Raw genomic sequence first — 27,390 nt, forward strand, 5'->3', positions numbered from 1 at the left:
CCAAGAACCCCCTTCACACGTGTAGACAAAGGGACCCATCAACACAACCCAAATATGCACTCTAAAAGTTTTTCCGTGGACGCGACTTTACAACAAGACCTCGCAAAATACTCAGGTGAGTTACTCGCACGCGCTCATCCCGCTTGTTTTAGGCTCAAATACATCACGTCTGTGAATTTCATCTTTTAAACTTCTCCAAGAGTTAGTGTACGTCAGCTCGCAAAGTTGAACACAAAGAGGAGCGCTCCTTTGTTCAGCGGGGCGCTTTGAAGGGCGACTCTAGATGCACAAATTAAATATGAAGATGAAATATCGAGAAACTTAAGGGCAAAACAAAAAGGATCTCGTTGATAAAGCGTAAAAGTTATTTTGCACTTTTGTGTCATGTGGGACTGTAAGGATGACGCAGGAAGAAGACAAAGCTGTCAAAAGTTGATTGGCGAAGGAAGTTGACGGAAAATTACGCGCGAGAAGTAATACATTTTATTTGCAACCAATTTTGTAACAAATGAGCACTACGCATTGTTGTTGTTAATATCTACGTTATAATGTATACATGCGGTCTGAAATCTCGTGATGGATATCTTCAATTATCATGGAGACCTATTGATACATTACGCATACTTGAGTGTTTTATTGTGTTCTTATAGATTAAATCGTTCACTATTAATGTTATTGACGCTTGTGTGCCGCTTGTGAGCATTTCTGAATGAAGGGTTGATGCATCTTAACCATAAAATGTTTGGATTGTGTGAAAGAGCAACAGGTACATTCAGCAGTCGCTCTTAGTCCTTTGTTACCGAACTTAGAAAGGCACGATGGAGTTTCTTTGTTCTGCAGCTGCCAAATGAGAAAATGAAGAGCTGTTTTAAGTGATCAATTTTGACATTTATTGCTCAAAAATACCTCATATTTACCATTAATATTTTAACGGATGGTGTTGTTTTGCAAAACTTTGCTTCAGTTATCCATATAGAGAGAAACCACCTTATAACCAAAATTATGTACCTAACTAAAAGCAAAAAAACTTAGTTAACATGATGAAGCGATTTAATAATATTTTCTGTAAATAATTACTAATAATATTATTATTAACACTTGTTAAAATAAGTGTTAATGTTAAAATAGAGCAATGAAGAAACTTTTCCTTTGTTTCCATGAAGAACAGTATAAAAATGAAAAGGTTTATTAAACATTGTTTTTATTAAACATTTCAAATTATGTTTTTGTATTTATGTCCCATCACGTTTTTCTTGAAAATACAGAAAAATTGAAAATAAACATATATATTTTTTGTGACTTTGAATTATTGTACGTTTAGTATTCTAGACACGCAATAGTTAACTTTTGACAAACTTTTTACATCATTCACAGAAACATCTTTTGCTTCAATATATATCAGACAAATGCATAAGAGATTGATATACAATGCATGGTGGATCAGTTTTAACTTGAATGATATAATGACAAACACCGAATAAAATTATGTATGTAAATGCTTTATAAGCTATTTAATTAAAAGCATTTTTTTTTTTAGCTCAGACTAAGACAAACTTAATACTGTATGCCTCAAACTACAATAAGGCCCACTTGGAAAGTCTTTAGGCTTTAACATGACATGGTAAATATTACATTATTTTCTAAAGATTTTCATCAACTTTTTTTCTTTGCCCAATGCTATAAAGAGAACTCAATTTTAAATCATTTATACTGTGTTAAACTTACAATTATATTTCTCATGTTATAGGCCAAACGCATATTCAGCTTTTGGATTGTGGATAATGGATTTCGTCTGTTGTCCAGGGACAGCCTTTTAAGGATACTTGAACACACTTATCTCTCAATAGTGGAATATAACTTTTGTCTGGGATTACTGGAATATATATCATAAAAAGAAGTCCGACCATAATCTACAAATTTAAGGTAAGTAAGGCTGTTGATGACTCTAATAAAACGTAACATTTTAAAGCATTATAAAGCAGTCCTTTGTGAACTTATATTTTTTACCAATTTCAATGTACATTAATAAGTAGGCTATTATAAAGCCTAATATTGTCTCTTAATATAGTAGTTAATGGTCGTTAATGTGTCAGTACACGTTGTTCCGTACAGTAGCCTAATATAATCAAGACAGACTGGTTTCTGTGCATCAGGCATTGTCATTGGCTATGAAACTTGCTCAGCATCATTGTGCATTGTTTGATAATGTATTTATTTATTTGCGGGAACATTTCAGTCGAGTCGCAGTTGATTGACACATACAGATTTTACACAAGGCTGGTCGGATTTCGACGAACCCCAAGGTAATAGTAATATAAATAAAACACACGGATGGTTTTGATGCGGTTATGACGGGCTTGTGTAGCGGAGCAGTGTTTTTTCAGCAAGTGTGGAGCTGGACAGCGTCCCTAGGTCTGACTGGATTGCACGAGGCGAGCCCAAACCAACCATGAAAAACATTTACAGCGGCATTACAGCTTTTCTTTCATTAAATCAAAGTTTGGGTTGAGTAATCCTATCATTTCCCCCTAACTCTTTACGGCGAGTCTAGGATAGAGTGAGCTCAGACTGCGTCGGAGTCAGCCAAGCATCTCTCGCCTTACGGCGTCTCTACAACATGATGTCATTACTCTAGCGCATGATGTCATTAGCAGCCAATAATACGCGAGCGGGAATAGTACGAGCCAATGGTACGATGCGGCCCCGCCCACAGCATCCCCGCAGCGCTCGGTCACGTTTTGTCCATGTTGGAGGTCGCAGCTCTTGAAAGTGAAGTAATGAAGAGAAAAGCAGAGAAAAGTGACATGAAAATGTACCTTTCTCATTAAATAGTTCAATGCAGTGTGTTTATTAAGTAAACACGCGTTTAATATAAAATATATTATTTATATAAAAATATAAAAAGAAGGCTGGTGTGAACAATTGAACGAATTCAAATGCTTACAAGTATTTAGCAGTAATGCTGAATTATGCTGTAGCAGTGAATTTATTTTTTATACTATAGCAGATGGATCTTCTTTAAACCGTTGCTTCTCATTCACGCCATTCACAAACATAGAGAGAGAAAGAGAGAGAGAGAGCAGATAAAGTCTGGTGGCACTTCTGTGGCTCGGGTATACACAGTCTCCAATCTAGGTGTAAAAAGATCTCTCAGCTCCTGTTTTTTCCTCTCTCTCTCTCTCATTCCCAATTCACACTCTTCTGCATATCAATGTGCTTTGGAAAGCTACATATTCAGACTAGCATTACCAATTGTCCTGACAGTCTACCTTCTAAATTCCTACCGCCTGTGGTGGTCATCCTGTGAAATAAAGTGGAATATCAAGCTTAGTTTTTGGTTTCAGCGCCTGCTGTCTGTAGATAAATGAAAACGTTTGTCTGAGCACTAATACGTTTACAGAAACAGGAATACAATATTTATATGTGACTTATCACTGGCTAACTTCCCTAATTTTATTGATTATGTGATTATTTATTGTCTACTCTTTATGCAGCTTTATGTTGTCATGAAAAAATAACAAAGGTTGGGCCTTTAGTTCAAAGGCTTTTCAAATATTTTATGCTTGATATATCCACTAGTGTAATGCAAATTAGTACAAACTATTCAGCACTCATGATAAAAGGGACGAATACTATTAGCATGCTATTTTTTCACTTATGCACATTAAAGAGAATGTTGAACTAGGAATTTTGTTCATCTACAAACTGATTTGTTCTCCATCTGTGTGGTCATTGTCAGAATTTAGCTGAGTTCACAAACCTTCACCCATCTTGGGCGGACAGATCGCATCATAGTGTGTGTGGGAAGTGTTTTGTCCACTTCAGTAATTCACCTGCCGGTTACTCGTCCTTGTATGCATTTGTAATAGAATCGGGAATCTGTAGGCTACAGGCTGACACAACAGAGAGCTATTATTAGTCATTATTACTTCAGACCAGAATGAAATGTTAAGGGTAGTGCGATCCCCCGATGACCTCAGAGTGACCATGTGAAAAAGTCACATTAGACTCACAAAGTACAGGAATTGTCAATGCATTGCTGTAGATCTGTCAGTGGCATTGAGGAAAGAAAATGATGTCATTTACAGGCCAATGCTGTCAAAGCTTGAATGTTTGTCTTATTAAATATTTGCTATGCTTATTTGTGTTGTACTTTTAGACGTACTTTACAGAAAAAAAAAGGAATAAATTATGTGCTGTCCATGAAGAGTAAAATTTAAAAAGTCTTTGTAAAGTTATTTCAGAGAATTGTTTCTTAACACATAATAAATGTTAGAAATGTATTGATAATGTATTTAAAGACTGTGAACTGTGTGTAGTACTGAATTGTGAGCCCCATTCACTACCATAGTAGGAAAAAAGAATACTATGGAAGTGAATGGGGCACATGAATGGTTTGTTTACAAACATTCCTCAAAATATCTTCATGCTCATCAGAACAAAGAAATTTAACAGGTTTGTTACTTAATGACAGTGAGTAAATGATGAGAGAACTTTTTTTATTTTTAGGCGAACTATCGTTTTAAAATTATTATTTGGGCAGGGCTAAAACGGATACTCGATGACGGACTTGAGCCACCGCGCGTGGCTCCGCCCATAACACAATCGCGAGCATCAATTCAGCTTGTAGCGGTATTTTAAAGTTGATAGAGACGGACGGATACTTTTCCGCGAGTGGGCGTGGTTACAGCACGAACAGCGGACAGGAATCTGCTTTGGGTGTGTGTACAACGCCCCCACCATTTGAGAGCAGAGAATCTTAACTATTTTTCCAAGATTTTAGTTACTTATTTTGTTTATTATGTGATTCGGATTTGGATGGGTGGTTAATAGCAGATTTCTGTGGTGTGCCAAATTGAGAACACATTTAATATCTGACTTTAAGTAAAATTTGAATTTTGATGTAGTCTTAATCTATAATTGAATTATTTGGGGGATTTTAATACCCAATTATTTATGATAAATTCCGTGTGATATAAAACCTTCATTTTTAAAACTTTAAAATAAAGTGTAGAAAGTGGTTAAGGAGAAATACCCTAAAAAAATTAAATGTTCTTTTTGAGGACTTTGTGTCACTGTTACAACTGCCCAAGCAACGTTTTAGCCTTAAAAAAATCTGTAAAAAAACATGGTACATAGACATAGAAAAAGAGCTAAACCTTATATCTGATAGAATGGCAAAACCTCAGAGAAATCTTGCTCTAGACTTCTTACATCGATACCCAAGAATTGTTCCCACATTTCACCCCTGTAGCTATGGGCAACTAAGGTTGCTAAGGTAGGATCAGTCAGTAACATCTTTTTAAGGTGGAACTTAGCAAAGAATCGATTGCATGGATCTGTGGTCTTTCTTTCTTTTTTTCTTTCTTTCTCATTCCTGTTCATATTTACTTTATAAAGTCCATTCATCCACTTCATTGCACTTTGCTTAGGTCGGCAAATCCCCAGGAATGACTCGGGTGCTGTGGTATGTCAGTCGGTAAAGCAGCCCTCTGTCAGCTGTTAGACTAACATCACTCCTCTGGGAAGTTCAAGTTCTCTTCTTAGCTGTGCTGGTTTGCTGTGGATACTTTTGAACACTGCTGTGTTGTAACAGCTGTGTAAGGAATCTGCTCAGGGTGTGTGTACATTGGCATGGCATAGCTGTGCTGTTCAGGGTAGATGTGGCAAATGCAAGAATTAGGAAACTGTACCTGCTATAGCCTCCATAGTTTCTCCTCTATATATTCTACTAAATCAAACTCCACCCGTCTTATTGATTTAACACCCACCTGTAATTTAAACTTCACCGAGAGCTATTAGACTACTGTGTTGATTAAAAAAAGCATAATACGGCCGTCACACGTGTGCATTAATTACAATGTACAAGCATTTTTATTCATGAATACATGAATATATGAATAAATAAGTTGAGGCTGAAATGGGTTCCTAAGGAACTACAGAAAATATGTGTGCTATTATAATAAGGCAAACTCATCTGTTTGTGTATTTAAGTAAACTTTTCTTAAAATTTAAATGCAATAAGATCTGATGCAATAAGTGATGAGCAATTTTGTAATTTGTAGTTTGATATATTAGTACAATTAATTCAGTTTTAAGTTCCTTTATTTTTAAAAGTGTGCCATAAACAAACAAATAAAATGACTGCCTGTTCATCTGGATTTCATGCCAGGTGCAGGGGATTTTTTTTACTATTTGAGATCACATTTGAGACTTTTGTAGTAGATATCTGAATCATAGTTTTAGAGACCATATTTAAGAATTTAATACAATCTTTATACATATAGTATCTATCCGTCTGACCCATTCTGCTGTAACACACGCCCTGAGAGAGAACTGCAATGCAGGAACTGCATGGACAGTAAAACTCAATTCCCCATGCATAGGTTTTTAAAGTCCAAACGCTCTCATCACATGCACAATTAACTCAGTCAGCGCACGAGCTCTCTGTAAAGCCGCTGTCATAACCGTCGTTCAGCCCGCGGCCATCGCCAGGTCAGAGGTTACTGGGACGTCAGAGCATTAAACACATGTGTTACTCTTTTCCAGTCTGTCTGTCTGTTCTCACATTTGACCAATTAAGGTCATTTCTGTCATAGATGCCTTTAAGCGGTGTGATGTTTATGATGTTTGTCAGTACTGTCACACGACTTTGTCCTGCCAGGTGTGTCCATAACGTAAAAGTTAAGAAATTAAAAAAGTGCTTATGTCAGCCTTTGGCCTTTTTTATGTGAGGCTGCCAAGCTGGTTGAAGTAGATTTTTTTGGGTTATCCAGGTCATTTGTAATTTTTAGATCGTAAGATTTAGCCCATTATTAGCTCATCAAAGCAGGCGTCTCTAATGCAGGGTTCACACCAGACGCGGTAGTGGCGGCAAGCGCGAGATGCTAAGTCAATGCAAAAACGCGATTATGCATCCTGCGGTGCGAAACGCGCATTCTGCGCAAATTAAGCGTGCAGCAGGAAACCCGCAATTTGAAAAATCTGAACTTCGGCAGATTTCCACGCCGCGTTAACCAATCAGGACCTTGCTGTAGTAGTGGTGTGATTACAGGAAGCAAGCGGAGTCTCAGCGGAGTTGCAGAAGCCCCTCCCATGATGCAAATTTCCATGTGAATGTCTCGAATGACTAGAATTTCAATGAAGCGAGTAAACTCAAATGTTCAAGCGTCCAGCTACATGCGAATAGCACGTTTTTGCCGCCTCTACCGCGGCTGGTGTGAATGGACCATTAGGAACCTGAAGTTTAGCATGGACAGAATTAAATGCATAAAGTCTATAATGGCCCACTGCAAAAAAAAGTAAGTTACCCAGTTGCATTAAAATTTTTATTTGAACATACTTAAAAATATAAGTTAACTCAAAAAGTTGTGTCAACAAACATTTTTGAGTCGGATTAACTCAATATTTTAAGGCAACCAGGTAACTTTCTTTTTTAAGTTGTACCAACTGTTGTATTACATTGGGCCTTTATGGACTTTATGCATTTAATTATTTCAATGCTAAACTTTAGGTTCCTTAAAGACTCCTGTTTGGCGCGCTAGTACTGGGCGAAATCTTACGATCTGGTCCAACAAAATTTTTAAATTGAACCAACAAATCTTTAACATTTAGGGGTGGTTTCCCGGACAGGGATTAGCTTAAACCAGGACTAGGCCTTAGTGTAATTAGGAAATATAACTAGTTTTAATATGCCTTCCGAAAAACATTACTTGTGTGCATTTTGAAGCGAAACAAATGGCACTGATGTATTTTAAGATATGTCAGTGCAAGTTGTTTATAGTTTGGACAGCTCTTAAATTTATTTTAGTCTAGGACTAGTCTAATCCATGTCTGGGAAACCACCCCTTAGTGCTTGACATTTAATGTAGGCTATATGTTAATGTGAAAACTAAAGGTTTAGATTATCATTGGATTTGGGCTTTTCGGATAGATTATGGGTCATGCTTGACACCTTCGATCAAAATCTTCAGCTGGTGCTTAGATGCAACAAAGTCTGCAGGTTTGTCATTAGGCCAAATGAGCCATGGACTTCACAGCCCAAGCCACGCCAACACAATGTGTTAACATACTTGACACTGTGCCAGAGACAATCTGTCGAGAACAAATGTAGTGTCATTTATTTACAGAATAAGGTGTATTTTAAACAAAATGCAAATCTTGATTTTTCAGCTGAAAATTGGCACTTTTCCACAATTGAAAATGTTAAATGATAAAATTATTATTATTAACGTTCTTGCTTTGAGATTTCTTGCATGACTACAGAGCAGATCTGTGGATCTTTTCATACGATGCACAGGGAGTCTATGAAAGCTTGTATGGCAAACAATACCTTGATTAAATGTAAAGATCAGTTAATTAAATGTATTAAAATGAACAAGGACAGAAAAAATTAGAAGTGCTGAATAGACTGTTGTTTGAAATGAAACATAAATCTAGGGTTACTAGCATAAAATAAGGCAGCTTAAAATTTGTAAAATCACTTTTAACTAAGCATAAATACTAAACAAATTTTTTACACCCTCCAAATACTCCCCCACTCCAAAAGCCGGAAAGCGTTATGGATCTGTGATCGCCGGCTATGAATGTGCGCCTGTAAGAAATGATCCCATTACTAGAATGATCTGAGCCCCATGTTGTTCCGAATTCCCCCTTTCCCGGTCTCAGTGGGACCCCGCTTCCCCCTGCGCTTTCCACAGCCTGGCACTGGAGCCGACACGAGTGCAACTAATGTATGTGCATCGTGCCTGGAGGGCTAATCCAGCGCCGCGTCTGCTTCTCTGTAAAAACAGTCAATGATGCATCACACAACAAAACCAATGAGCTGCTCCTCCAGCACTGGAAGGAGGGGACGGCACGCGCGGCAAGAGCAGCCGGCGTCGACAATGGCACAATAATTAAATGCGATAAATTATAGATGGGGAAGGAGTGGCATTGAGTGACAGGTGCAATGAGAGCCATTGTGTGACCCGACAGGGAAGGGGAGGTGAGCCAAGAACGTCATGGGCTTACGACATTTTTAACCGTTTCAGGTGACCCCGAGGATGAGCATGAGGCAGAGGTGACTGTCGGGAGGCTGATAGGATATTGGCATTAACAGGTTACGGAAGCAGGAGGGGGTTCTCATTATGAGGATGAAGCACTTTGGGAGGGTAGTGATTACACCTGACATTTTTACAGCCCTGAAGAGGGCAGGGAGTCACGGGAGGGTGGTAGTTACGGTCCACTCCACCGAGGGGAAGATGGTACCCTATGGCCCTTGATGGGTTTAACTTTCCTCTGAGAGGCGAATGAGTGAGCCCACCCTGCCCCCGGTGGCGAATAACTGTCATGCACCAGCAATGTTGCATGGATCCTTGCATGGTTACCTCATACAATGAAAGGTCATTATAGTACGGAGGAGATCCTTGTGGTTTTCCACAAGTAGACTTTTATAAAATAGGACCTGTTGTGATTGTGACATTTATTTTGTTATTTACCAAACATTTGTTTATTGATGCAATGCACATTTTGCATGAAAACATTTTATATCAAAATATTTCAAATGAAAAAGAGGGTACATTTGTATTTTATTATCTATAATTATCTATTATCTATCTTTTAATTTTTGGATTTTTTTATTATATAGCGATACTTTAATCCTAGTGGTTATTCTCCCGATTTAGTTTTTTTTATTCGGCACGCACTGAGGACAGAAATTAATGTAATCATAACAACTTCTCTTCCCACATGACTGTATATTAGCAAACATAATGAAACCGTAATGATGTGATGCCTGTGAACGCAGACTGTGAATATTAAAACTTGTACACTTAATTTTGCGAACATATGCCATGGGGCTGTCGAGACTGGCGAAGGCCGAGTGGTCGGCATGTGTCAACTAACGTTTCTTTTCCTATTTGTCACAGTTACGCAACATGAAGTAAATACACCATCAAAAAACCCAGCATGGCACGGCTTTCACTGATCATGGGTTAACGCTTTTTTCAACGTTGACATCTGTTTCGCACCCAAACCTCTCATGGTTCACAAACAACCGCACCATGTCAACTAGCTGTGTTACAACATCCTGTTGAGGCGCAACGCATCTGACTCTTACAGATATAAACAGTTCGACACGCACACACATGCGTTTCTCACACACAAGTGCACGTATGCACATGCACACACCTACTATCTCACCCTCGCTGTTTTTCCTGCTATGCCGGGTGGCAAAATATGTGTCAGGTACAGGAATGCTGATGCGGTTTGCACCCTGCCTGGCATGCGAATGAGAGCTCGCCAGCCAGTATTGACTTCTCGCTCCCTGTACCAGCCTGCACGCGGCGGGAGCTGCTCTGCCATCACATGCTTCACCCAGACTTTGGGTGTCTGATGACAGGACTTCTGCTGTTTCTGCGCGGTATGGCGGGCGCGAATGCAAGCCCGCCTAAGCTTGCCAAATGTGCACTTTCTTGGCCTGCGGAGACATGCATCGGCACAGTCGGCGGTCTGTCTGATCAGTGGGGTCCCAGTGTGTTAAAAGCGGTCACATTTGCATGCCGATCAAGTGGCGTGCCATCCATTTAAATCCGTAGGGGATGGAGAGTACAGGCAGGTAAACACTATAAAAAAAAATGGTGCCAAAAGTTTTTGGCTTTATAGACTTCCGTGGCTTATCAACAAAGGTTCTGGGAAGAGAGTTAAAAGAAGCAGCAGGGGTCTTTAAAGCCTATCTCTGTTGAGATTTCGTATCAAGGCAGGTGTGTATCTGTTTTGGGGGTGAGAGAGGTAATTTCATCCGTATTGAACTCAGGCCGCTAAGGTACAATCGGAAGCATCTATTTGGAAGTAAATAGAGGAGGATGACCTTTGGAGTTGTAGTCTAGAGGAACAGGAATGCCACATTAAAGGGACAGTTCACTCAAAAACGAAACAAAATTTTGAAAGAATTAGTTTTTTTTCCTTACAATAACAGTTCACTGTGACTACATCTGTCAAGTTCCAGATAAAAAGAAGGACAAACTGAAACAGAGAGAGTACCACGAAATCGTTCCATTTGAGTAGGTCTTATGGAGCGCATGATAACATCATGTGAAGAACAGACCCATGTTTTAATCTGTAATTCAATAAATCTCAAGCTACATATTTAGACATGTGCGGTGACAAGTTTGAAACTTTGTGTAAAGATAGTCATTATGTATACAAATTACTTTCATGATACACTCAGAAAAAGGTACAAAAGTTGTCACTGAGAAATTACCTTTTAAAAAGTACATAATATGTAACATTTTGTACATTTGAGATACCAATATAAATCTTTTTATACTTTTGGAAAACGTACCACCCCAATGACAATTTTGTACCTTCTTTTTTTGGGGAGTGTATTTTAAAGATGTTTTTCTGTTCATTTTCTTAAAGCTTTTTGAAGACTGACTGCTGTTGTAGAGGTTATTCAAATGCCTGTCCAAAGATTAAAATTATGTCATCATTTATACCCACCCTTATGTTTTTGTAAACCTTTATGAGTTTCTTTATTCTGTTGAACACAAAAGAAGATATTTTAATTAAAGAATCAGCTGTTTTTATTGTTTTATACTGTTGTGTGACATCTACTTATCAGTCCTTCCAGAAAAACACAGAGTTTTTTGCGGGCAAAAATCCTTGATCTTGCAGCACGTTTTCTTAAAAAAAATGCGATGGAATATGCAGAATATTTATGCAATTTTTTGCGATTAAATTGCGGGAACATGCAAAATTTTTTCAAAGTTTTCAGCTTTTGCAGTTTTTCAATGATAATGAAAATTCATAATTACGCCACTTCATAACGCTTCCATGGCAACATGGGACATGGCTGCGATTGTGTGAGGTAAATGCAACATTTTTCAACTTTCTGCAAAGATATATGTAATTTTTGCTACGAAAATGCGGGGATTATGAAATCATGCAAGCCCCGCAGGTTCTGAACAAGGAAATCTGCAATTTATGCTGCGAAAGTGCAGCGTATTTGAAAAATGCGCCCCCCCCCCCGCATAAATATGCGGACTTTGACTAATTATGTGCTAAATCATACGATCGCATAATAGCGTTTGTCTGGATGGACTGATTTATGACGTTTGCATGGTTTTTACATTCAAAAATATTAAAAGCAATAATTAATAGGCTATTTTGTACCCTGGTTTTGAGGCTGGCTTGAGAAATGCTGTTTTGTGGGGCGGGCCGCTTTAAAGACCTGGAAGTTAACGCCCACTGCAATGATTGGATAGCTTCATTCCCCGTCATTACATGTGGGGAAATGTTTTGAAAACTTTAATGTTTGAAAATAGCAGCCGAACACAATTATGTTCGAGCCACAAGGTGCTAGAGATGATACACATAAATGACAGTGCAATGGTGAAGTAGCAACAAATCTTCAAACCCGATGTGATTTAATTACCTTATACAACACAGTAAGCGCGCATCAGAATGTAAATCACGGCTGGTAAGTTCTTATCACTAACTTTGTATATTTCTACACTGCAAATTTTGTTTTCGTAAAAATGGTCAAATGACTGGCAGCAGCGGCTGCCAAACCAAAAAGGTAAAATTAAAGTAAAATTTCTTAATTCTAATAACATCCAAAACCAAAAAATTTACACATTTTTTCTTTAAAGTTTTGCAGTCAAATATTGTTATTTTGGGGATTTTGACCAATAAAAGAAAAAGTGAAAGAGACATGACTGTATTTGCATTTTACCCTGCCACACTGCACAGACACAAATACTGTGCAACTGTCACTGCAACACCGAAACACTTCAGTCACTTCCTGCCAGCTGTGGGAATCGAACCACCAACCTCTGGGTTACAAAATTTGATGTGCTAACCTCTAGGCCATGATGCTGACAATGGTAAGTTTAGAAAAAATGCTGGTGGGGAAAGAGTTAAAGATGGTAAACACAAAGCTTATGGTACCCATTGACTTCCATAGTATTGGTTTTTCCCACAATGAAAGTCAATGGGTACCATCAACTGTGTGCGTACTATAATTTATTTTAAAAATATTTTGTGTTCAACAAAATAAAAAAATAAAACTCATACAGGGTTTGAACATGAGGGTGGGTAAATATTTACAGAATTTTCATTTTTGGGTGAACTATCCCTTTAATATGAATTTTCAGGTGCACTGTCTCTTTAAGAAATTTGATTCTGTGCCATTTCGAAGAAGCATTTCAAACAAGCTGAAATGATTGTTGTTTAATTTGAACAATTTTATAGTCCCAATGTTTTATAGATTGAAGTGATTACAAAAACTTTTAAAAAGATAGAATATTATTGCTGACTTTAACAACAACGGTATAGCATCGTCTGTCTCTATTAAAACCACTATGGGTTGCATTTGCATGCTTTAAGTTTCCACAGACAGCAGAGTCAGCTGTTACTTTTAGCAGCCAATGCACAGTTACTCCGTGGCCCTTGTTTGCATTCGTAGAGAATGGTCTTCCTTTCACTCATTAACCTTTCCTAATACCCTGCATGTATTAATAATGATCTGAGGAAAAGGTCATCGCATCCCAGCATGCCTTGCAGCACCAGCTCACCCGCTCCCAGCAATTTACTTCCACAGCGTGGGCCACTGCCGTGGACCGCTTGTTACGGGCATGGTGTGCAATCTCTCCCAGCGGTGCCATGTGGAAGCAATTCTGGCTTTGGCCTGAAGAGAAAAGACTGTGATTGAGAACGGTGTTTGGTTGCAATGCTAACAAGCTGAGGTTGTATGTAAATACTTCTGATTTGTTGTCCAATGCAAACTGACAGCGAAACTCTGGGGTTCGCCTCAGGTAGACTTTTATAACCTTGGCATTTTAGTCGCAGGGAAGGCCAGGAAATGCAATCAGGCTAACATAAACCAAAGCATACATTTTATTGTTTATGTAACAATATTCATGAGCTAACTCATATGCCATGTGTACAATCCTGTCTCTTTATATATATCAATCATGAGTATATATGTGGCAAATCACACAGATTTGGTCGTTTAATGACTTTATAAATGATATTATTTGTCTAAATAAATAAATACATGTTTTAAAGAGGCCAATGCCTTTATTGACTCTTATTAAAGAAATAGTTCACCCAAAAAATTAAAATTCTGTCAGAATTTTTTCATCGTCATTTAAACCTGTATGAGTTTTTTCCTGATGAACATAAAAGAAGATATTTTGATAAATGATGGTAAGCACACAGCTGATGGCACCCATTGACTTCCACAGTAGGAAAAACAAATATGATGGAATTCAATGAGTACCATCAACTGTGTGTGCTTACCATTTAATAAAATATATTTTCATCATTTATCACAGTACTTTCATTATATTTGTTATCCTACTATGGAAGTCAATGGTTACAAGCTGTGTGCTTTTACCATCATTTATCAAAATATTTTCTTTTGTGTTCATCAGAAAAAAGAAATTCATACAGATTAAAAACAACATGAGGATGAGAAAATAATAACAACATTTTCATTTTTGGGTGAACTGTCTCTTTAATGGTATGCCATACATCCATTATCGCGTGATGAAAATTATCATTCGTGTTTCGCACATCTGGAATAACAGGCTTACAGTTACCTCTCAGCAAGTTTTTAACGGACCCAGTAAATGTTATCGCTGCGTTTCAGAAGTTCACGACCAATGGCATGAAGTGGTTTAACCAGTATGACAGGAAACTCCTGTAATGGTTTCCTTTGCTAAAATATAGATTTGAGTCTGTCAACAGTCTTAACTGTTAGCACACATGACTGTTTTAACTCTCAGATTGACGCCCAGAAAGTAAAACACACCATGTGTAAGAAAACTAAATGCGAACGTGTATCGATTTATATTTGCAGAACTGGAATGCTGCTTATATCATTTGACGTAAAATCTGATTAGTCGATTTCTCTCGCAAGGCTTATGGAAAATGATCGTTGTAGCTGCCTCACTTAATTTGTTTGTGCAATCTAGACTCATAACGCAAGATAAACAGCGCGAGGTGAGCAATCAAATTAAGTCAAGCAATTTAAACAAACAAGACGACGTTCATATTGCTTAATAAACCATTTGTGTAAGCCAGCCTCGTGAAGCTTCAGTAAAACGTGCAATGTAAGTTGTTTACACTTGCTCGTGTTGTACGTCAATCTTTCTCTTCTGTGTAATATTTACGATTTAAATTTCATCATCTCATGAAACAGGTTATGTTATGGGTCGAGAACGTAACGCACCTGCACTCTTGTCTGAACAAGTTTGTGTTATCTAGCTTTGCACTTTAACAAACTTTTTATCCAAAGTGACTTGGAGTACATTAATTGCAGGGACAGTCTCCCCGGACCAGCGCATGGTTGCTCAGCTCAAGGGCGAGCTGGTGATAAAGAAAGATTGTGATCTAAATAACTCTCCAGGTCCTTTTCCATCCCAGCCCGGGATTAAAACTGCAACGTGGGCGTAAAATGACAGACGCCATTCTAATCTAACACTAAATTTATGAATATTTACTTTTTTAAAGGGATAGTTCAACCAAAAATGAAAATTCTGTTATCATTTATTCACCCTAAACCTGTACAACTTTCTTTTAAATAAATGATGATAAGCACACAATTGATGGTACCCACTGACTGCCATAGGATTTGTTTATTCTACTATGGAGGTCAATGGGTACCATCAACTGTGTGCTTACCATAATTTATCGAAATATCTTCTTTTATGTTCAACGTGAGAAAGAAACTCATACAGGTTTAAAACAACATGAGGGTGAGTAAATAATGACAGAAATTTTATTTTTGGGTGAACTATCCCTTTAAATCCAAGGTTCTGTGCTACCAGCATGGTGGTTTTTATGGACGTTATTGCAAGATGGTACCTTGCTCCTTAGTGATGTACAATGGCACTACCATGGTATTGTTAAAAATACCTCAGATTACCGTGTAAACACTATAATTTAGTACTAAATAGTAGTTTAGTTCCATCATAGTACGTGTTTGTAAGGTTAGACAGGTCATTGTGTAGTTATGTATCTACTCCCTGCAGCATGACAAACTTACATGACCTTGTACATGACGTCAGGCAGTAAATTTATCTTACCATATTCTGTTTCATCTGCCTTTGTACGTTAAAGAAAAATTTCATAAAAAATACAGAAAATGTTCTCACCATCATGTCATCCAAGATGTTAATGTTTTTCTTTGTTCAGTCGAGAAGAAAGTCAGACGTTTTTGGAGGAAAACATTCCAGGATTTTTCTCCATATAGTAGACTTTAGTGGACCTCAACACTTTACAGTTTTAATGCTGTTTAAAATTGCGGTTTCAATGCAACTTCAAAGGGCTCTAAACGATCCCAACTGAGGCATAAAGGTCTTATCTAGCATTTTTACAAAAAAAGCATTTTTAAACCACAACTTCCAGTACATTCTGCGTCACGTGAACTTACGTATTACGTCCAATGGTCACACATTACATATGTAAAATGCACACTTGTGGACCATTAAAAAAAATTTACTGACACAAGGATATTAATTAGTATCATTCCACGTACAACAAAGTTGGAAGTGTCCTCTTTCTCCACACTTTTAAACATTGGAGCGGTAGTTTCGAGTGACCTTTCGACGCGATTATGTAATACGTAACGTCACGCTGGCATGTCACATGGCTAGTGCAAGACGAGAGGTTGTGCTTTAAAATGATGATTGTTTTGCTAGCTAAGACCCTTATGCTTTTTTTGGGAATGCTAAGAGCCCTTTGAAGCTGCATTGAAACTGCAATTTTAAACTGCATTAAAACTGTAAACTGTTGAAGTCAATAGAGTGCACCATATGGAGAAAAATCCTGAAATGTTTTCCTCAAAAAAATTAATTTCTTCTCGACTGAACAAAAAAAGACATGAACATCTTTGAATGACATGGGTGTGAGTAAAATCTGAATTTTATTTATAAAAGTGAAGTAATCCTTTAAAGAGCACCTATTTTGTTGCTAAAAAACAATGTTATTTTGTGTATTTGGTATAATACAATGTGTTCACGTGATTTATGGTTAAAAACACATTATTTTTCACATACCGTACATTTTTGTAGCTCCAGATTTCACTCTCTTCCTGAAACGCACGGATTTGAAAAGCCCTGATTGGCCAGCTAATCTGTACATTGTGATTGGTCTGAATACCTCTGACGTCAGTCGGAAATGTGACGCTCCTTACCCTGTTTGAAAGATTCAGTCACAATGCAATGCATACAGGAGTTAACTTACAGGCTGTGAGTCCGAAGCGAGAGGAATTATGATAATGTCGGTCTTGTCTACATCATCAATCCCAGGAAGTAAACTGTTGCCTACAATCCGTGTGTTTGTTGTAGTCCAAGAAAAGAGATTTACGTTTGAGACGATAACTCGCATCATCGTTTACTGTGGGGTTTGTACCTGCATATCATTAACTTGTACTAATACACACCTGCACACCAAAGGAAATGTAAAAACGTGAATCGGACAATAGGTGCTCTTTAATACAAACTTGCATTATCGGGTCATCTACTGGTGATTCATCTTCATATCTGTCTGTAAGCATTGCGTCTAACCGGTTACTGTTTACAGTGTCACACTTTAGTCACAGATATGCATACTGTGATGGAGTATGTGAGGACACGAGGGCTGTGGGAAAATACCAGCGTAATGTGAGCCTTTAAGGCTGAAAAAACAAACTGCTTGTAAAGTTCACATTTTTTCCATTTCTCACCAGGTGACTTAAGGATTGCTTTCTCTCTCACTCGCTCTTTCGGTTCACAGGTTGAAATCTCTCATTCTTTGCTCTTTAAACAGGAACTTGTTATGTTCTCAGCCAATTAAAGGCTGTTTTCAGTTACACACAGGATGTCTGCGTTGACATATTTAAACAACATCAGTGTTTCATAAGTGTCTGTGAAAATAAATGGCTTGTGAGTTTGGCATTTGACACGATAGCCTCCCGTGGAGATCAGCTTAGTTTCGATGCTATTTATACAGTAAAAGTTCTTCTTACCATTTTTAAAACCCACTCATGCTGTTTATCTAAAGACTCGCATTTTTATCTCTCGCTTGCATAACCAATGCCTTTGGGGCAGTTTCCTGGACAGGTCTTCGATTAATCCAGGACTAGGCCTTAGGTATATTAGGACATTTAAGTAGTTTTAACAAACAAAACATAGAGACAAAACAATGGCACTTTAGTCTGGGCACTAAATTAAGGCAGCTCAAAAATGCATTTTAGTCTGGCAGATAAGCCCTTTCTAGGAAACCGCCCTTTATGTTTTACATAATAATGAAGAGCCCCAAAACTTCACTTTCTTCAGTTTTAAAACAGCTGTATTTCATCTTTAAATGTTCTGATTTGACATATGAGTCGGTATGCGTGTGTCTCAGCAGATGTAATCTGATGTTGGCGCCACCTGTCAGATCTGATTGTGTGTCCTGCAGGGAGCTTTCAGGGTTAAATTAACCTTGACCAGTTACTTAAAGTGACCTTCAGCTCGGCTTGTCTTTGTTTCAGGGTCCTTGCATCAACAAAGACTCGAGTGAGTTGTTTACCGTCACAATCAAACAAATGGTCAGTGTAACCACCCTGACTAGACTTCTAATGCGTTAAGATGATGCTGAGGTCTGTAGGGCTCTTGCTTGAACAATGGAAAAACCTTAAAGGGACAGGTCACCCAAAAATAAAAATTATGTTGTCACCCATATATTTATTTACTCACTCTCATTTCATTTTTTTTGTTCATTAACTGAAAGTGAATGGTGACTTTTAACACTATAAAGTTACCATTAGATCCAATTAAAGTCATATGACTTGCGTGCTATATAATCCATAGTGCAAGTTTACTTACTTGTTTATGCAAATAGTAATGGAGGTGAGTCATTTGCATATGTTTCACAACGGATCTTGCACAGTGAATGAAATAATGATTTGATTCATTCTTTATAATCTTTGAGAACTCTTTAATATTCAAGATTTTCAAACATATATAGATGAAAAAGATGCAAATCCACTTTTGGTTTGTTGAAGACTCATTTTGTGCTTTGTGGATTTGTGCTTTTGATAACACATTTATGAGGTGTAGATGATACCAGCAGCACATGTAAAAGATATTTTGAGTTTCTGTAAATGATTTATGGGATACTTGTCATATAATAGATGCTTAAAAGTATGCTAATTGTGAGGATGGTACTGCTGGATCAGAATTGGACTTGATCCTTTGCTTGAGGGCACAATCGTGATAGGTATATTGGAAGATGATCCCATCAGCTCTCCTGTTCAAAAGTTTCACAATCTGGATTTGAAGCTGATATCAGCCTGCAATCATTTTTCATTCATCCAACCTGAATATCTTGGCTCTAAGGTTACTTGATAAGGAGAGAAATTGGCTCAGAAATAACATTTCTCTTATCTTTTTCTCTCTTACTTCACCCTAATGTCAATATGAACCCATATAATTTTCTTTCTTTTATGAAACGCAGAAGGTGATATTTTGCAGAAGCTTAAGCTGTTCTTCTTCATACAACAAATATGCAGACAGTGACATAAACACCCGTACATACAGAAGGTTTGCCTCACATTTAAGTTGTTATTTGCTGATAACAGAGAACACAATCAGCTAATGTTTGCTAGTCAGCTGAATCAAACCTGATATGATTTAATTACAAGCCTTGGGCCTAACCATTTGGCTACCACAATGAAAACCGATATTAATAGCATTTTTCAATCTATTACTACTGTATTTTACTCTGCATCGTAAGATATGTTATATACACTCACCTAAAGGATTATTAGGAACCCCATACTAATACTGTGTTTGACTGCCTTTCACCTTCAGAACTGCCTTAATTCTACGTGGCATTGATTCAACAAGGTGCTGAAACATTCTTTAGAAATGTTGGCCCATATTGATAGGATAGCATCTTGCAGATGATGGAGATTTGTGAGATGCACATCCAGGGCACGAAGCTCCCATTCCACAATATCCCAAAGATGCTTTATTGGGTTGAGATCTGATGACTGTGGGGGCCATTTTAGTACAGTGAACTCATTGTCATGTTCAAGAAACCAATTTGAAATTTTTTGAGCTTTGTGACATGGTGCATTATCCTGCTGGAAGTATAGCCATCAGAGGATGGGTACATGGTGGTCATAAAGGGATAGACATGGTCAGAAACAATGCTCAAGTAGGCCGTGGCATTTAAACGATGCCCAATTGGCACTAAGGGGCCTAAAGTGTGCCAAGAAAACATCTCCCACACCATTACACCACCACCAACAGCCTGTACAGGGGTAACAAGGCATGATGGATCCATGTTCTCATTCTTTTTACGCCAAATTCTGACTCTACCATCTGAATGTTTCAACAGAAATCGAGACTCATCAGACCAGGCAACATTTTTCCAGTCTTCAACTGTCCAATTTTGGTAAGCTTGTGCAAATTGTAGCCTCTTTTTCCAATTTGTAGTGGAGATGAGTGGTACCCGGTGGGGTCTTCTGCTGTTGTTGCCCATGCGCCTCAAGGTTGTGTGTGTTGTGGCTTCACAAATGCTTTGCTGCATACCTCAGTTGTAACAAGTGGTTATTTCAGTCAAAGTTGCTCTTCTATCAGCTTGAATCAGTCGGCCCATTCTCCTCTGACCTCTAGCATCAACAAGGCATTTTCGCCCACAGAACTGCCGCATACTGGATGTTTTTCACTTTTCACACCATTCTTTGTAAACCCTAGAAATGGATGTATGTGAAAATCCCAGTAACTGAGCAGATTGTGAAATAGCAACTGCCATGGGATTGGTTGATTAAATAATTGCATTAATGAGAAATTGAACAGGCGTTTTCAATCCTACTTAGTCCAGAATAGCAGAATCCGAGGTGCATGGTCGCCCCGAGCATCAACTTGAAAATATCATGACAGCAAAGGCGTGAGCACCAGTCGGCTAAATCACCTTTTATTTCCAAAAGCTTTGCTTCTATATGTACTTTTATTGTTTCAATGTGATGACCTGCTGTCAGTAAATGTGAATATTGAATCTTGGCAACATTTATGAAATTGAAGATATATATATACAATGTTCTGCCCTCAAGGAAATTTTATTATGGCAGAATGTGGATACCTAGCATCATAGTGTTAAAGAAATACGTGTGCCAAATGTTTATAACCATTTGTGCGATCACTTATATTGTTGAGAAACACGAGGCTGAAAATAGAATATATCATAGTGCCCATAACCAAGGCAAAGAGGCTGTTGCGTTTCAGACATTTGTTTTATTTGGTCAGGTTGTAAGTGGTAATGATAAAAAAATAAAATTATCCCATGTTCCCTAGAGGTTGCCAAAGCTACAGCGGTAAAAGACGTGGCCATTATGAGGAACTGAGTGTACTGCGCGGGTGGTTGGTTAAAAGCAAGCAGCGCCACGACAGAGCTTGATGTCTTGTAGGCTTCTGCGATTCATCTTTTCCTACTGGGTAATCAGAGACGAACCGGCCGCAACACTGGGTGACCTGCAACTGAACCTGAGTGGCTGACAGATCTCAGTAACAAAAGCTTTCATTTAGGGCTTTTAATGTATTTCATTCCTGACCACAAATGGATCGTCCTGCAGGATCAAGTGATGTCGAATTGATGTTTAGTCCCTGTGTGTGTGAAGGGATTAGACCGGGAGCCGTGCTATAGCCATGAAAGAAATATCTTTATGAGCCTTCTACATGTCTGACTGTTAACCTTGTTTGGTGGAAAGGTCATTGAAAGGAATATAGAAAGTCTTGAGAAGAATCAAGATTGGCGAGTAGCCTAAAGTCTTTTTCATTTGTTTTCCTTTTAAAGTAGACTTTAAAACACTTAAGATAAAAGCCATCTCATTTGTAATTGTTTTCTTTTCAATATATTTGGATCTGTCTGTCTAGGGTGCATCAGCATAATTCAGGTTGTTTCCTGTTCATGTCAAAAGTGTCATTGCAGCAGTGTCCATATAAACGCCTTCACACGTGCCTTAGCCAAGATTTTTTGCCCAATAGATCATGGTTGGCAAACGTATGAGGGCTCTGGAAGGTCATTCTTTCTGACTCCACCAATGCCAGAGGACTGCTGCCAAGACTTGGTGATACAGTCTCAGCAAAGCTCAGCAGTGAGCTCTTTCCTCATGCAAATCCTACCCACTGCACATTAGCATGTTACAGTATACTCTGCCACTTCAGCGAGGCCGACGAAAAAGTGAGGTTTGACAATGTAACCAAAGCCCACCACAGAGAGGATGTGCTCAGTTCAGCACGGGGTTCGCTCCCCGATGGCCCCTCAAGATCAAAGCGTGCATCCTGTTCACCTTGCATGTGAAATCAGCTGCGGGCCCAGACCAAACCCCTGGTGGACACCTTGGCTCTGGACAGCCGTTATGATTGGCTACGGCTCAAGCCAGGTCAGCAGGAGAGAACTGAATTTACAGACTTTGAGTAGGTCTTTGTGTCATTTGGCCCAACAACCAGCCAAAGGCCACATTTCAAGGATGCATACGTCTGTGTTAAAGTGTGCTTTCTTTTGAGTTGGGAATAAGGAAGAATTTCACTAGATTAGGCTTAAACTGTAAAACTAAGCAGTGTAATAAATTATATTTAGTTGAGACCTTATTTCTTGCAGTACTTTAACCAGTCTATCATTTAATTGAAACGCACTTCTATTTTGTTCTGTTTAGTAAAGTTAATTAGACGGCTATTTTAGCTAATGTACTTAAATAAGGGTGAACACTTGCGTACATGTTTGCCAGTTTTTAAAGATGACTGAAACACTTAATCACAAATTACTCGAAAAGGAGTTGACAGATCAAATGATTTATATTAGTGAACTGGAAAATGTTACATTATTGGTGAATTTTTTTAAATATTGGTTTATATCTCACGCTTCCTCTTTTTTTTAATTAGAAGAGATCTAAAAGGGGATAGTTAACCCCAAAATATTTTCTCATTCTCGTGTTGAACCTGTATGAATGAATTTTTTTTCTGATGAACACACAAAAAAAAGATATTTTGATAAATGATGGTAAGCACACAGTTGATGGTACCCATTAAAATCTATCGTATTTGTTTTTCCTACTATGGAATTCAATGGTTACAATCATACCATCATTTATCAAAATATCTTATTTTGTGCCGATGAAAAAATGATGACAGAATTTTAAATTTTGAGTGAACTATCCCTTTAATGTCACAAACTAAACTTAGATTTGCAAAGTCTTCCCTAAGAAAACAATATTATGGAAGTATGAATTACATTATTGTATAGCTCCATACTCTTAATGTATTTCAACAGCTGTTTCAAAAACATTTAATTGATACTTAACCTAACAAATAAATCATTGACCTCATTTAGTATGAGAACCACCCCTCTGGTCTGTACACTTTGTATATTGCCTTAAGTTTGTATACTCAAGTGCCGAATTTTCCAGGCTGTTTTAAGTGGGAACCTGAAATGTTTAGCATGCTGAAGTATTTATGGAAGACACACCTGAGCTTTGCTGTCCCAAGGCACCAATAATAATAAACTCTTGAAAAGGGAGGTTATGATGGAAGTCTGCATTTTCATTGAGAGGAAAAATTGTTAATTAGACACAGCTGAATAGACCCCACCACCCGCATACACAGCCCATAATCCAATCCTGGCTTATAAACATCGCTGGCAGTTCCTGCACCATCTTCCTGGGTGGCCGCTCGGACAGTCTGTGAGAAGGATTGAGGCGTAAAAGAGCAAAGCTGTTTTTCTTGGGTTCTGGGTGCAGACACACAGCGTTCTCACCCCCAAATAAAAGCTGCGGTCCAGTAGATTTCCGGTCAAATGAAAAGCATTTCGGGAATGTTTGGTTTTGATTTAATAGGGACTTTTTAATCAAGTTGCTCGTCCGGTGTAACGCACAACTCACAAGTCAAACTCGGGCACATCTCGCCCTGCTGGCAAACAGATGCGTTTGATGTTTGTTTAAATTCTCGTAGGTCAAAGCTGTCGGGGTTTTTTGCTGTCAGTTCTGGTCATGTTGAATAAGGGCGTATTTACCGAACGTCTCTTCAGAGACGTGAGGTTGGTTTTGGTGTTTAGCGGCGATCCAAGGACCCCGTTCAGCTCGCAGACGGTGACTTGAAACTCTGAAGTGCTTTACTTTAGACCACTTCTGCTGTGGCTGTAAGTTATGATATCATGCTGAGAGGGCATATTTTTAGTCTGTTTCATGCAAGTTTTCCCACTCTGGGAGAAAAACACTGCGTGTACATGAATAACGCAGCATTGCTTTATACACTGACTGGGTGGTCAAAGATTTTCTTCAAATATTTATGTCAGGGTATTTCTGTCCTAATGCAAACTTGTCCTATAATAAATGTTAATGGTTTCAGATGTATGTTTTTCATACAGCCCTGACAAGTTTTAGCAATATTAGAAACGTTGATTATATCACTTCAATGACTGTACATCATCACAATAAAACCATTTCAAGTGACATCAATTATGTGGCATAACAGGGAATGTGCTTTTGTGTTTATATAAATGGCCCCAAACACATTCATTAGTGTCAAGGTCAAACATCTGTTTTGTGTACCCTGCATAGCATCTCATAAGACCTGGAGAAAGCTATTCATCTTCACTTAAAGGGACACGACTGAATGTACACAAAGAAACAAATTCACTTTTATGCCACAGAATCAATGTCAGTTGAAATTTCATGGGCACTTTTATATAATTATAATTTCATATTGTCCAGTTGAGTACACAACAAAAACATACAATAAAACATAAGAGACTCTTAGACAGACGAAGAGCGATGACATCATTCTGAAAATATGACTTTGATTTATGGAATACTGAAAAATAAATATGATGGCAACCTGCGGACACAACTATAAGACATTTTGGTATTACATTGTCAACTATAATCTAATTGTGAAATATTTTCATCTGTATAATTACATAGCTTTAGCAAGGTACCTGTCAAAGCTAACCAATCTAACTCTGATCATTTAGGGAAAACTTTTACCATCGTCAGAGAGGATGCACATTTCAAATCAAGATTATTAATGCAGGTGGCTTATTTTAAATTGATTCTTACCACAGCACTGCCCAAAGATCACATAACACACACAGTTTCTGCTAATCTCAGATAATCTTGGGTACCTATAGAGTAGTATTTCATCCTTCATATGTATATAAAGTCTTTTGTGTTGTCAGATTTACAAAAGACAGAACAGTCTTTCAGTTTTTTCCGAAAAGAAGCGTATGGTGGGAGGAGATAAAGAGCTTTGAGTACAGCAAAGCTATATGTTCCTGTTGTTTACATTATATGCACTTATGCGCCAATTGCAAACAAAACACATTTTTATTTATTTACAGCCTGTGGTTCCGACTCCTTATTTACAGCCTGTGGGTTTGCCTTTAAAAAGGGTATTTTAACATAGGAACCGCTCCATCACTCAGTTGTAAACGATTGGCAAATCCGGCGGGGCCTTGTTTGTAAAGCAAACGTCTTTTTACACCTGAAACATGAACACATGCTATATTGCACACCATAAACACATCGAAGCTTTGAAAACACATTAAAACAGGACCTTTAAGACAAGCTTACTTGGAAAGCTTAATAAGGTTTTCTTCCGTCTATGTCCAAAAACACACTTCTTTTCGTTTGTTGATTCTTGATATATATAACAAAGTTTTTGTGTGCAGTGATGCTTGTAACTTCTACTCAAAGGAACAATGCTAATGATGAGCATCCTCACTCTTAATTGACGTGTGGGTGTGGTTTATTTGGGGAAGTGCCCATAAAGAGAACAAGGGGTCCATGCTACGTAACAGTAAACCATGTTCAAAAAAATAAAATAAAAAAAACGAGTAAGTTCTGTCAGACGCTCAACTGCTTTTTTTAACACTTTGGAAGAGAAATACGTTAATGCTTCCCATTTACTTTTAACTCTTTCGCCGCCATTGACGAGATAACTCGTCAATTAAAAGAAAACGCTTCCCTGCCAATGACGAGAATTTCCGGCTTTCCGCAATACCGCTATTATCCACCACTTCCGCAACTTATACAACACGGAAGTAGCGCCTCACGTGAAAGAGAAAGAACTCCGTGTATGTTTTAAAGATCGCTCTTGCATCTGATCTCTTATCAAAAGTCCTTCACAAAAATGCAATTATCTCAGCTTTTTGCTCAAAATTGGGTGTTTTTGAAGAAACCTACCCATATTTGAGAGGTGATAGAAAGAGAACTAATGAAGGTAGGATGAAAGTTTTTTTTTTTTTTTGAAAGCAGAGGGTCTGTGTTTTTCCATTTGATATATTGTATGTTTATATATTAAAAGAAGAACATTTTCGGGAAGGCATTAAACTTTTGTGAAAATCATGAAAAATGCTGGTGCTGGCTGGCAACTTTTTTTAAAAACGCTGGCGGGGAAAGAGTTAATGGGTGACGTAATGCGTTTCCGAACTAAATTGTGGATCCATCGGCGCCGCGTCAGTGCCGTTGCTTGCGGCAGAAGTTGAACATTTCTCAACTTTTCAAGCGGCAACGCGTGCGTCAGCCAATCAGATCGCCTTATGCAAATAACCAAGGCAGAGCCAGCCAATGACATTTATGGAAGACCGGAGCATAGGTTGCGGCCACTGTAATTGGCTTTTGGCCACGCTTCAGACAAGCCTTCCGTCAAGCGTTAACGCTTTCACCCCGTGTGAATGTACCGTAACTGTGTTAATAAATCCGAATGCATGAAATACCATTCCCCCCTTTTAATGTGCACCACAAAACCAGTCATAAGGATAATGTTTTTTTTAAATAGCTAAAACGAAAAAAATAAGCTTTCCACTGATATACGGCTTTGTGGATAGGGCAATATTTGGCCGAGATGCAACTTTTTGAAAATCTGGGGGTACTGAGGGTGCAACCCCCCCCCCCCCAAAAAAAATTGCCTTTAAAGTTGTCCAAAAGTCCTTCGCAACTGCATCCACTTACAAAAATAAAGGTTTGATATATTTACAGTAGAAAATGTATAAAATGTCCTCTAACGTAATATCCTAAAGATTTTTGGCATAAAAGAAAAAACTATAATTTTGACCCATGCAATGGTACTGTATTGTTGTACTGGCTATTGCTACAAATATATCAGTGCGACTTAATGGTCTGGTGATCCATGGTCACAAATGTGTCTTGTGTTTTATGGTGTGGCCATTCATGTTTTTAATTGATTTAACCTTTCCAGAGGTGCTCCGTATTCACCCTGTTCTGCTATTGATTCGCTCACAAACTGTGGGGTGGATGAAATGAATCCAAAAGATGATCTGCTTTGATTCCCTTCCAAATCCATATCCCACAAAAACATTAAAGTTTAAAGAAAGATTTATGAAACCGATGGTGAACTTAAGAGGAAATGCATCTACCGC

General features: G+C 38.1%; 1 long non-coding RNA gene across 2 annotated transcripts in view; it reads left to right on the top strand.

Moving 5' to 3' along the window:
* The window catches only part of LOC135728179 (uncharacterized), a 113,152-nt gene continuing 85,762 nt past the window's right edge, over positions 1–27,390 (top strand). Inside the window, exons 1-2 of one of the 2 annotated variants that reach the window (XR_010525421.2) lie at positions 1–115; positions 1,748–1,923. This is a non-coding gene — a long non-coding RNA (uncharacterized lncRNA). Of the gene's footprint in view, positions 116–312; positions 474–1,747; positions 1,924–27,390 lie in introns of those variants that run through there. The other variant, XR_010525422.2, reaches the window with a different exon arrangement.

Source organism: Paramisgurnus dabryanus, chromosome 13 (assembly GCF_030506205.2).
Source record: "Paramisgurnus dabryanus chromosome 13, PD_genome_1.1, whole genome shotgun sequence".
NCBI lineage: Eukaryota > Metazoa > Chordata > Actinopteri > Cypriniformes > Cobitidae > Paramisgurnus > Paramisgurnus dabryanus.